Here is a 14,195-nt window from a genome sequence, read left to right as displayed (position 1 = left end):
CTAACCACTATACTATACATTTAAATTAATACAAAACAATATTGACTGTTAACTGTAATGGAAACATTAAAAAGGAGGGGAAGTAAAAGGGAATAAGAGGTTCAAATTTTCAGGTATAAAACAAGTCATGGGGAAGATTCAGTAATATTGTGATAGCATAGTACGGAGTCAGATGGTTGCTGGATTTTTGGTGATAATTCTTCAGGTATATAAATGTTGAACAACTGTGGTGTACACCTAAAACTAATATAATGTTTTATGTTAACTATATTTTTTAGTAAAAATCATTTAAAAAATTATTAAGATGTCCAAGGGTGTTCGAACACTGCCCTATCTGTTACTTTGTATCCCTCCTTTTACATTGTCAATGTTGATGCATGCAAGAAACATCGTCACTTTTGAAAATGAAATACTAAGTTATTTTTTAAATCAAATTGTTCATTATCCCAATATAGGACTATGGCAAAAGTAGGTTTTAATAGGTTTACACCAGAAATCTAAGCAGTTTCCTACCTCTTTCTAAACCCTACACCCCAAAATGAATCTTTGATCTTTATGACCCTTTGGTTGTCTGTGCAGAATAAGAATTTGAGGCAGACTCACAAGTGAGAGTGCATAGTAACTATTAGAGACCAAAGCAGGTGTTGGGAAGAGGGGAAGAGTGAGCTGGGTATGAGGTTATGACACTTACTTTCTCAAACTGACACAACATGAGAATATAGCCCAGGAAGGAATTGAATACCTGCTGATTCAGATTAGTAGTGTCTCCTTCATAACACAGAGGAGCTACTAAAGAAGAGGTGAGGAAAAGTCTACTCTGGCAATCAAGCAATCTATCAGTCAATCTATCAATCAGTTAGCTGTGATGTCCACATCTACCAATGCACTAGAAAAAAATAAGGTATGCTACTATGAGTGTTCTAAATATGTAATAAGGAAAATACTGCCAAATATGTATTTGGGTTTGACTTTAAGTATAGTTATGAGGCAAGCCTTCATATAGTTTTCTAATTCAGTAGAAGAATCTATTGACAGTTGGTAGATTAGATAGATGATAGATAGATAGATGATAGATAAACAGATGACAGGTTGACAGATGATAGATATGTAATAGACAAGTAGAATGAGAGACAGATTGATAGACATAGACATTTCAAAAACAGCCAGGTTAGGACATGCTGGTGCATTAAATATCAAACAAATTTACTAAGCTACAGTTAATAATAGACTACGTTGTCATACATTATTCTACACAAACACTATTTTGATATTTACACTGTTACTTTTTATTTTACTAGAATTATGAAAAATACAAAAAGTTACACCATTCCAAAAACATATCAGGCTTTGAATAGAAATAATGCAGATGTAAAACTCAGAAGGGAGAAGTAAGAAGAAAAAGAGGATACTTTAGTAATAGAGTCAGCACATGTCTGGGATGCAGAGGTTGTATCCTAGCCCCGACCTACCCCAACAATTAGCTGGGAGCCCTGGACAAGTCACCGAGCATTTGGAACCTTTAATTCTTCCTATATAAATTGAGAAAATGAACAACACCTCTAAGACCCTCCTATTTCTAAAGTATGATGAATCTTTAATCTTTAAATAGGTGAATAAACAGATTGGAAGTAATCTTTCTATATCTTGTGAACGTAAACCTCCCCTGTTAAAAGTTCTTCAAAGAGTCCCCAATGTCTTTACAATAAAGCCTATAATATGAGATACCTAACAATGTCCTCTCTCCCATATAGCACTCCTATCTCTTTCTAGTTTATTCTCCATTGCACTGAATTCCACACACATTGAACTGCTCACATATTCTCATATTCAGGTTCTTCTGTCTAGATTCACATTCAACAAACTTTAAAAAGTCAAGCTAAATTTTTATATTGAATGGAACAATTTACAGTGGTAAAAAGAAAGGACCTGAATTTGTAGTCCTAATTTTTGTTGGACATTATTTTGTTCCCATCGGCAAATCCTCGAGCTTGTCCTCTACGGAAGACAAGTTTGAAGTAGGAAAGGAGGCCTGTTTTTCCAAGCCATACCCACTACAGACTTTGAATCTAGTCTACAGGATATAAATCATGAAGAGCCTCAGGAAAAGCAATTATCCATAATGTAATTGCACATATGTAAAAGGTCTTAGAACTGTTGTCTGTGACATAACCTGTGAAACAGCCTGTCAAAGGAACCCTTCTCTCTACATTCAGGGATTGTGGGGGCTCCAAGAAGAGTGAATGTGATCATCTCAGTAGCATTAGAAGGGAACACAGGGATTGAGAGTATCTACAGAGAGAGGTGCGAGTGCCATGAATAACTACCATGTTTCCCCAAAATCATACCTAACCGGACCATCAGCTCTAATGCGTCTTTTGGAGCAAAAATTTAATATAAGACCCGGTCTTGTTTTACTATAATATAAGACCTAGTCTTTATAATATAATATAATATAATATAATATAATATAATATAATATAATATAATATAATATAATACAATACAATACAATATAATACCAGGTCTTACATTAATTTTTGCTCCGAAAGACGCATTAGAGCTGATTGTCTGGCTAGATCTTATTTTCGAGGAAACACGGTAGGAAAGACACCAGACACTGGACACTGAAATATGCTCTTCTCATCAGCTGAAAACCTAGAAATGCCCCTGGGCCTGAGGAGATCTTAGACATAGTCTCAGGCAGAGAAAATAATAGAGATTTTGGATTGGGAGGGGAAAAAACCCAAGGTTCCATTGTAGTAATCAGGAATAAAGTGGAGAAATATTCTCTGTAAATTTTTGAGAGTCTGAGACATAAAGTTCTAAGTTATGAAATGGGGATTTCAATTCAACCATTTCTTAATGATGATGTCTACTACTTAAATCTCTCGATTGTGTCTTTTCTAGGATGAAGCATGACCTAAATGAACTGTTAATTCCTATAAAAAAGTTTTTCAAAAGCTAACACATCAAATATTGCTGTGTGTTGACACTATACTGAGCAATTATCGCAAAATATATTTAAAACAAATCTGTGCGATAGGTATTATTCTAATTTTATAGGATAAAGGACTGAGATATAGAGAGATTAACTAATTTACCACAGAATTAACAAGAGGAAAGCCAGGGTATGGATTCGGACACATCTTACACAAAATTTGTGTTCTTAGCCAGTGTACAAATTTACGTTACACCTGGAATAATTCTAACTGTATTATTCAGTGCAGACTAATAGTTCTAACACCCAAAATCTCAATGCCTTGTAGAAACATTATTGCTCATTCATATCACAGTCCAATGTTCAGAGTGTGTGTGTGTGTGTGTGTGTGTGTGTGTGTGTGTGTATGTGTGTGTGTGTGTATTGGGAGGAGAGGCGACAGGGACATTGGCCCTTACAATTTATGACCCACCATCTAAGCACTTACCACACTTGGCTTTAAGAGTGTGTACAGAAAGGAAGAGAAAGTGGAGTTGGGTGAGGATGATTTTAATGTAGAGGTGGTAACATCATTTTTACCCGTTTTTCAGTGGCCTGAGGTCAGCTCTATGGTCCCACCTAACATCAAGGGGCTGAGGAAGCAAATAGCTGTGAGAGGAGGAAGAGCAGGAGGCATGTATTTCTGTCGCAGTGAAACATTACATAGTGAAGAAATTAAAACAAACCTAGAGAAGTGACACCATCACAAACATTATTATTCACCAAGAATATCTTTTACTATGAGAAATCTATTTCATGCTTGTCTACTCTGGTAAATCCTAAAATTAGGCTTGAAATTGGTTAAAAATGAGAGTGATCACAAGAAAACTAAAAGGCATTTGATGTTGATAATCACTGGCGGCATTTGCCCAGATGTTAACATAATCTAATTCTAGTTCTTGATCATAATCAGTGCTATTTTTCTTCTTGGAGAATGGGTGCTCATTTCTTGCATGCTGTTCTTGTCCTGATAAATGCTGAAATATTTTTCAGGTAAAGTTCCACAATGAATACTACTGTAAACATTCTTTAACAGTTAGCCCAAACTAAGTAACATTTAGAATGTATGTCATAAAATATAAGAGCCAAAAAACAGGCTTTTCAAACTTGCTGTAACAACTGAACCCTAACACCTTAGCAACCATTCAACAAATGAAAGATTTACTGGACAGTTGCTTTTATACTTACCACAGAGCAAATCAAATGATTTGAAAAGGGATATAAATATAAAATTTGAGTTTCATAATTGTCATATTGTAACAATTTTCTCATTCATAAGAATTTATATTCATATCCAACAATATGAAAAAGTTACCTTGCTGTTTATTATTGGTACATTATAATAAATGAACCATCAAATATTTTCTTATTCATAAAAGTCTGTATTCATATTTAACAGAATCATTTGAAGATCACTGCAGTGTACTAATGGTAAACAACTTTAAATTTGTTTAAATGTGATTTTGTAAACATGTCAGTATGGAGAGACAAAGAACTACCAAAAGAAGAATGGACTAAGAGACAAATACAAAACATGGAAAGAAGAATAAATATTGGGACCAACAGGTGAAACTGTTGCTTTTTTCTCCTTTTTTTTTCTTTTTCTGATAAGCAGGGTTCAAAAACTATGAAAATCATACCAAGCCTAAGATAGAAACCATTGTTTCTTTTTATTGCTTATCTTCCCACTATGGGAAGGTGGCTAGTGATTTTGAGTTTTGTAAATATTTTAATTTATTACAAAACATACAATTAATAACAAACAGCATAGTGAAAGGAAAATGGCATACTGATAAAAAATACTCATAAAAAATGAGACTCTGATCTCCCACTTACTGGCTGTGTGACCTTTGAGAAGTTACTGAATTTTTCAGAAGCTCAGTTTACCTATTAGCAAAAATGGGCATAATTAGGAATACTAATTTATGGAGGTAATGCGAGCCTTAACTGAAGTTAATACATACGAAGTCAAGGTCAGACAATTAAGTTCATGCACTCTCCACCATGCACTTACATGGTGGAAAGTTTGCAAACTTAACTGTCTAATCTTTGTCCGATATTTGTAACATAGCAGAGCACATATTATGAGCTTGATGTATATACGTTACTGGTATCATTATTTTTAGCTATTAATATCACCAAAAAAATGAACTACATTTATTTTTCCATCTGCCTCTTTTTGTTAAATATTTATTCACATAACATTAAAGCAGAAACCTGTTTTATCCAAAACACTTAAGGAAAACAAAAGATGATACCAAGTAAAAGGCATAAATACAGGAGGCCTTTGAATAAAGCGTATAGGTTGCATTCTCTTTGGTATTATGTCAGAGCATAATAGGAGTGTGACCTGTAGGAGGGAACAAATAGTATGCACATGATATTTTCAACAATATTAATTCTGTAACTATTGAAAAACCCGTAATTGAGAGAGATACAACTGAAATAGATGCAAAGTCTCAGAACTCTGAGTGCAAGATAAGAAAATATAATTCTGCTGAGAAGGATGCAAACTAATATCGCCAGGGATGCATAAATAGTAATAGATACTCAATGAGCAGAGAAGATAGAAAACATTACTATTGAACGATTTCTGGGAGTATTAATGGCATACAAATTAAATGTGAATTTATATGGAAACATAAGAGCTACACATACAAAGAATGAAGTAAAATGCTGAAGATTTAACAACAGTCAAGTACTTATTTTCAGTTAAAACAACTCATGAATCCATGATGATGTGATGGTGTATGGGCAGCGGTTTTTTGAGGGAAATAACCACATAGAAAGAAATCTCATAAGGAGGATTCTTTAGTGGCTGTGGTGAAAAAAAAAAAAAATGGCAAAAGGCACAGTCCTAATTGACCGATAGTTTTGTTGAGAGAATGTCAGGAACTACTCGTTTGGAATATAAAAGATAATGTAGTGAAGAATCAAACAAGATAATTAGGGGAAATAAATTTAGGATAAGTAATCAGAAGACTTCTTGATAAGACCCTCTATATATCTAGTTTCTCAAGGAAACAAATATAAATCAATACACTAAGCTTGTTTATAATTTGGTTGAAACATTACCTGGGAAAATCTGTGTATGGGCAAAAAATAATATTTTCCTAGGAAAGTAAAGTGTCTCTATTTTCTGAGGGTGAAACATTATTGGATATACAAATGACCCAAACTAAAAGAAAATCCTATAAATCATTATAATTTATTTCCCAATGACAGTTTTGATCATTATAAAGATTGCACTATCGAACTTTTGGGTGAAAATGGTAGCAAGTGAGAAGTACTGGCTTTGCTTTCCCTAAATATCTCAGCAAAGTATTCTTATTTCATTAATTCATATCTTGCATCCATTCATTTTAACCATTGTCACAGCCATCGCCTACCCCGGGCAGCTTGCATTGTGTCTGCTGTACTTATCTCCTATAATGTCTGTGGACTTCAATGTAGGTTACAAATTATGGCCTGATTTTCCGACTTTAATTACTTCTTAGTTGTTAATTTGCTGAAATTTGTTAATGAATCCCTATTGTCAACAAATTCCTTAAGAAAAAAGTAAGTTCACGTCAATGTTGAGACCTGATGTTGTCAAGCATTGAGCCAAATACTCTTACAAGTCTCATCTTATTAAATTTCACAACAGTTGTAGACAGGTATTAAAGAAGGCCACATACCTTGCCATGGCAAAAAAAAGCTATTCCACCTCAAAGCATTCTGGTTTTAAAAACCATATTCCTATCACTAGTATACTTTGATATTCGCATTTATTTGTTATCTTTGTATTACTGGAACAATCAATCTTTTTAATAATAAGAACAAACACTAATCAAGCCGCTGGAACATTATTTGGAGTGCTTTACATGCATTCCACCTTCATCCTTTTCAATCAAATCTTCACCTTAATTCAAGGTCCACTTGAATTAAGGTCAAATCCCAGGCTGTACTTACTATGTATGATGCTAATTAGGAAGTTGGATTTTTCTTTTTTAAATGTAACGTTTTGTATCTTCTCTGGGTCAAGACAGGAAATAGTACACTGGGTTCCATGAATTTTACCCATAACACTTAGAAAGTTCTTGATGTAGAGTGGACTACATAAGTATAATTAATTATAATCAGGAGGAGGATAAATGTAGCAAAATTGGTCTTCTAGATAATATGCTCATTAAACTTTCAGTGTTTTATTAATTTTACTTGAACTTTACACAAGTATTCCTAAAAAAAATAAGAAATTAAAAATTTCATCAGTGTATTTTCGTCAGTCTGTTCTATTATACTAACTGAAGTCTCAATGGCTCATTTCAGAACAGTAAGGCCAGAGAGGCAGGAAGTGGAAGACGACAGTAATATACATGCTTACCTCAATACCTCAAAGGCCTCAGGTGTACACAAGTAATGGCTGTGTGTGATGTCAGAGGGGTAGTAGATTGGGGGAGAGGGGGTTATCACTTTGTGAGGGGTATAAATGTCTAACTATTACATTGTTTTGTACACCTGAAGCTAAAACAAACAAACAAACAAAAAATACCTCAAAGGCCTGGTACTAAAGGCAAAGGGAGACTATGCTCCTACATAATGGAAAGAGGTAGAGTATTTTGGCTCCCCAAATCTGCTGTGGGGACTGCCTTTTCTGAACCCATTTCTGTATCTACTGGGGGATAATAATTCCCAATAAAGCAGCACAGGAATATGCAAAAGTGAGTAAGTGGTCAAACCACATCATTGGGTTAAAGAATTTTTTAATGAAGAAGAACATGAAAGGTAATATCTGTAGGTAGGTATATTAAAAAGACTATGTTTTTGTTTTAGTTTTTTTTTTGGTTTTTTTCCCCAAGCATTGTTTTTTACAAAGGAAGAGATAAAGACTTCTTACAATTACAGTGGAATGAATTCTTCTTTACATCCCAAGTTACCAAGAAGGAAAGTGGGGGGCATAAAAATCTCTCCTCTACCATGTAGAATCACACTAGAAATATAAAAGCATTTGGTTAGCAGTTGTGCACACATACAGATGTTCAGGCTTATGATCTAAGAGAAGAATGAAGAACTCTTAACACGTTGCATATGGATCACGAGAATCTTCACGAGGGATTTAAACCCTGCCATACGCAACGTGTTAACAAAAACTGACAGAAAGTAACAGAAATATAGGGTGACAAATTCACTCTGGTTATTTGAAGAGCTGGGGCAGGAAGTGAAGAACGTTATCGTACTTATACAGATAGCATTTTAGAGGTAGGTCATGGTTCCCTAAGAGTAAAATATATATATATATATATATATATATATATATATATATATATATATATATGCATTTAAGATTGAGTTGTAGTTTTTTTTCAGTCATTTGTTGAGTGTATCTATAGCATTGTAACTTTATTTCACCAATGGTAAACTGGCCTCAGGTTATTGTCGCTTTAAACAGCATAAGGGAATGGCCTGTGCATCTAACTGGGTTTCCATCTCTACCTTTTCTAAACGTCTACAAATGGTCTCCAGAATCTCCTTTCCCAACCCCCAATGCTTCATTCATGTCACATGAAGGCACCATCTAGTTCCTTTCCACTGAAAAATGTAGATTTAGTGCAAAAAGTATCTAGGCATCATCAGCGCATACATCCAATTCACTGGGTTTTCAGAATTCTTGTTAGTCAAGGTTTGATATCTGACTAGTGTATACCTCCAAGCTCTAAATCTCTGGTCATGGATAGGGAGCACAATGGCCTACTATAATAATAACAAGAAAAGAAAAGCCTTATTCCTCTTGGAAATCTGGTCCCCAGTGAAGTAGCACCATGACCCTGGCATATTGCCTGATTTTCTGAGTCTCTGAACTTGTGCTCACTTGTTTTAATCAGGATTTTGTCTAGACCTCAGTTCCTGAATTGCTCTTGTAATGAAATAGCTGAAGACTCAAGTCCTCAATTAATTCTTGAAATCGGTCTTATTCTTGTAACTCTCCCTTCTTGAACTCTGTCTCCAAACCCTCTTTGGCATCTTCCATCATGTAACATATGAGTAGTGCACACATATCCTGATTTAGGATGTCACAGCTTTGATTTAGTAACCAACAGACTTATTATTTCCAGGACAGAAAAAGAAGTCTCTAAATCTCTGGTGATTCATTACAAACAGTTAGAAGACATAAAATCAAGGGGTCACAAAACTTTGTGAACTTAACTGGATTGCTGAATATAATGAGCGAGGCTGAAGCAATTGAGGTAATAGTTATCATAGCTGTTAGATCACATTTAATCTCAAATACTTAGTTAAATTTGCATTTATTAGGTACATCTTCTATATGCTAAACACTTAGCTATATGTTTATATATATTTCCTAAATGTGTAAGTCAATTTGCAATGAAGAAGCATTCATTTAAGTCTCAGAAATGCCATAAGACATATGTAAAGAGGATATTATCCACATTTTAGTGATGCTTAAATAACTGGAGATCACCTGGTTCCAAGTTCACTATGCATCTCTCATCATTATTAATCAACACAAAATATGCACCAAAGGTGTCCTTATCATCAGTAGACCGTTTGAATGGATTTAAAATTGATGCATTAAGAATAGTAAATTCTCAAAGGCCAACATATTGATTTTCACATGTCAGTGTGTTGGGGATGCCCCCCAAAAAACTTTTTTTTTTAGTGGTTCTATGTGGTCTTTAAAATCTTGGGTTATTTTCCTCAATCAGTTTTTATATTTGTTCATTACTTCGCATGATTTTTCACAGAGATTTTATCTGTATTGCAATATTATAACATCATAGATTGTATTCCATGAGTATAGTGTATGAAATAAGGGCTGTCTAGAGGTAAATTAATTGGAAAGTGGTCCCAGGGAGCAAGAGTGAGGGACCAAGAAACTGAAAGGACGTAGGATATCCAATACAAAAGGCATTATCTAGTTGGCTATGTCTATAAGCAACTAGAGTGTTTGCTCCAATCAGAACTTTCTTAAGAGCCTGTATAATGTGTTACACATTCATGTATCACTTCTTGTCCCTTGTTGTTTAAGATTTCGATTCATGAAGCTTTAGTTCCATGATTTTTGGAATTGCACATACAAGAGTGCTTTGTCAGAGTCAGAGAAAATTTTAGAAGGGAAATATGAGGCTCTGTAAATATTTGAGGAAAGGCTTTTAATGCTAAAGAGGTATAAGTCATTACAGCTATGACTGGGCTCAGTGGCCAGCACAAGAGAATAAGGTGTGTCTAGGAAGTATCCATGACAAAAGCATAGTCTTCGAAATGTGATAAATGTTTGAAGTTTACACCATCACAAAGATTAATGCACTTATATTATAAAATGTCTTTAGCTGATCCCCAATGCTATGCTGCTCTCGTTTTCACACATTCGCTATGCTCCCCTCTGACATAATGCAGAAGAAAATATGCAGGTCTTTTATCCCTTCATTCTACTCCTGTGTCTGATGCTATAGCATTGTTGCATTGACCGTGAACAGCAAAGTAGACAAAAGTGTTGATGTAGTTCTCGAAACTTTCACTCAGAAATACATCTTCTTCTTGTCTGAATTAGTCTTTTTTGAACACTTTTCTTATAAATATAGAGACAATGTGGAGTAAGGAATTGGCAGAATTTTATAAAATCAGACAATGCAAATTAAGCATCAATTTGATGCCTGAATTAACCAAATAATTACTAACCCTCTGCTTCCTCCTATACTATGTAAACTTTGCTTAAGAATTATCCTGGGGGAGTTCCAGTCCTGATAATGGAATAGGTAAATGCTATACTTGCCTGCTCCCATGACCACATTAAAATTACAACTAAATAACAGAACAATCAGTATGAAGAAACATCCAAAGACTAGCTGAATAGATATACTATAGCTAAGGATATAATGTCCTAGACCAGATGGCTTCACAGGTAAATTTTAACAAACATTCAAAGAAGAGTGAACACTTACCCTTCTTAAGCTATTCCAAAAATTCAAGCTTATGGAAGGCTCCTGAGCTAATTTTATGAGGCCACCATTACCCTGATTCCAAAGACAAACAAAAATATTACAAAAAAGAAAATTATAAGTTGATATTTCTGATGAACATAGATGCAAAAACCCTCAAGAAAATATTAGCAAACCAAATTTAGCAATACACTAAAAACATTATACATTAAGATTAAGTGGGATTTATTCCTGGGGTGCAAGTTTGATTCAATATCTGCAAATCAATTAATGTGATACACCACATAAACAAAAGGAAGAATAAAAATCATATGGTCATATGAATAGATGCAGAAAAAGTGTTTGACAAAATCCAGCATCCATTTATGATAAAAACTCTCAACAACATGGGAATAAAGGGAATATGCCTCAACATAATAAAGGCCATATATGATAAATCCACAGCTAACATCATATTCAAAGGGAAAAAGCTAAAACTGTTTTGCTTAAGATCAGGAACAAGACAAGGATGTCCAATTTCACCATTTTTATTCAACATAGTATTGGAAATTCTAGCTACAGCAATCAGAGAAGAAAAAGAAATAAAAGGCATCCAAATTAGAAAGAAGTAAAACTGTTATTATTTACAGATGACATGATACTATATAGAGAAAACCCTAAAGATTCCACCCAAAATCTATTAGAACTGATAAATATATTCAGTAAAGTAACAGTATGCAAAAGTAATATTCAGAAATTGGTTGCATTTCTATACACCAATAACAAATTATGAGAAAGAAGAGTGAAGAAAACAATCCCATTTATAATTACATAAAAAATATCTAGGCATAAATTTAACTAAATGGGTAAAAGACTTGTACTCGGAAAATTACAAGACATTGAAGAAAGAAATTGAAGAAGATACAAATAAATGGAAGCATCTACCATGATTATGGATAGGAAGAATTAACATCATTAAATGTCCACAATAACCAAAGCGGTCTATAGATTCAATGCAATCCCTATCAAAATACTAATGGCACTTTTTACAGAACTAGAATAATCCTAAAATTTATATGAAATCATAAAAGACCCCAAGTAGCCCCAGCAATCTTGAGAAAGAAGAACAAAATAGGAGGCATCGTACTACCTGATATAAACTATACTACAAGGCTGTAGAAATCAAAACAGTATGGTAGTTGGCATAAAAACAGACACATAGATCAATGGAACAGAATTGAGAGTCCAGAAATAACCCCACACCTATGTGGTTAATTAAAGACAAAAGAGGCAAGAATATACAATGGAGGTAAAGACAGTGTATTCAACAAATAGTGTTGGAAAACTGAACAGATCATGCAAAAAAAAATGTAGCTAGACTACCTTTTTAAACCATATACAAGAATAAACTCAAAATGGATTAAAAACTTAAATGTAAGACTCAAAATCATAAAACTCCTAGAAGAAAACATAGGCAGTAAACTCACTGACATTGATCTTAGTAGCTTTTTTTTTTTTTGATATGTCACCTTGAGCAAGGGAAACAAAAGGAAAAATAAACAAAGAGAACTACATCAAACTAAAAAGTTTTTGCAAAACAAAGGAAACTACTAACGAAACAGAAGAACAACTTACTAAGTGGGAGAAGATATTTACCAATGACATATCCAATAAATGGTTATTATCCAAAATTTATAAAGAACTCATGCAAATAAATGCCACAAAAACTAACAATCCAATTATAAACGGGGAAGAGCTGGACAGACATCTCTTTAAACAGGACATACAGATGGCCGATAGAAATATGGAAAGATGCTCAAGCTCACTAATCATCTATGAAATGCAAATTAAAACCACAGTGAGACATCACCTCACACCTGTCAGAATGGCTATCATCAATAAATCAGCAAACAACAAATATTAGAGAAGATGTAGAGAAAAGGGAATCTTCGTGCACTGTTGGTGAGATTGAAAATTGGTGTGCCCACTATGGAAAACATTATGGAGTTCCCTCAGAAAATGAAAAATAGAACTACCTTATTACCCAGCAATTATATTTCTGGGCATTTATCCGAAAAAATCCAAAAAACTAATTTGAAAAGACATATACACCGTTTTGTTTTTGCAACATTATTTACAAGATATGGAAACAACCCAAGTGCCCATCAATACATGAATGGATAAAGAAGTGGTACATACAAGAAAATGGAATATTACTTGGCCATAAAAAATGACAGCTTACTATTTGCAACAACATGGATGTACCTGGAAGATTTCACTTAGCATTTATTTCACTTATGCAAAGTGAAATAAATCAGACAGAGAAATACCAGTACCATATGATCTCACTTCTAAAGATGTAGGGAGCTGGAGCATTAAGGGTTAAGTAAATGTAACTTCAAGCAGAGTTTGGGAGGATCGCTAAGGGGAACTCCGATAAGCATAAAGAACAAACAGACACCAGCTGTTCTGGGGATGAGGAATTATCAAAAAGATAAAGACAGTCAGGGTCAAACTTTGAAAAAACATAACTAATCTGTACTTGCTGCCTCAGCCGCTCTATGTAACCTTCTTGTTTCTGTGTGTATAAAAGAAAGCTGGAAAATAAAACAGGTGCAGCAGTCTAATTAGAACTGCTCGCCCTCCCGATCCCATCTTTGTCTCTTGTCTGTTTTTTTCTCAATCCTCACTCCCCACTTCAGGAACCGTTTGTCTCGTTGGCAGGCTCCGACATAAAGATATCTAAAGAAAAAGCTAAAGAAAAAATAAACAAACAAAACAGAAATAGACTCATAGATTCAGAAAACAGGATGATGATTACCAGATTTGGGGCAGGGGGCTGGTTAGAGAGAGAGGTGCAAAAGGTGAAGGGGGAGACGTCATCAAAATGGCGGCATGAGGTGAGCCTCAGTGAAGCTCCCCTGGAATTTACAACTAATCAAACAACAATAACTCCACAAAGGACTCCCTGAACAGCGGACAGGCAAGACGAAGAGGCCCACTACTGAATTCACCTAAGGTGGGTGAATCGCGCGAGCAGGGGAGGAGGGAAAGGGGGAGTATGGAGACATGCGGGCACAGGACGCAGACCTAGCTCAGTGCACCGAGCTCGCTGCATCCTGGAACTACCGTAGCTATGGGAGAGGGAAGAACTTGGACTGCTAGGGCTCCACTTATGGCCCACAGGGCTGAGGGGGTAGCATATAACACGGCTGAACCCAACACTCACGGCAGAGAACTTGGAGAAAAGACTGAGGGAAGAAGGCTGAAAACGGTGGTTTAAGCCCTCACTGCCAAGCAGA

This window comes from Rhinolophus sinicus, linkage group LG04 (assembly GCF_036562045.2).
Source record: "Rhinolophus sinicus isolate RSC01 linkage group LG04, ASM3656204v1, whole genome shotgun sequence".
Lineage (NCBI taxonomy): Eukaryota > Metazoa > Chordata > Mammalia > Chiroptera > Rhinolophidae > Rhinolophus > Rhinolophus sinicus.
This window is presented reverse-complemented; position numbering follows the sequence as displayed.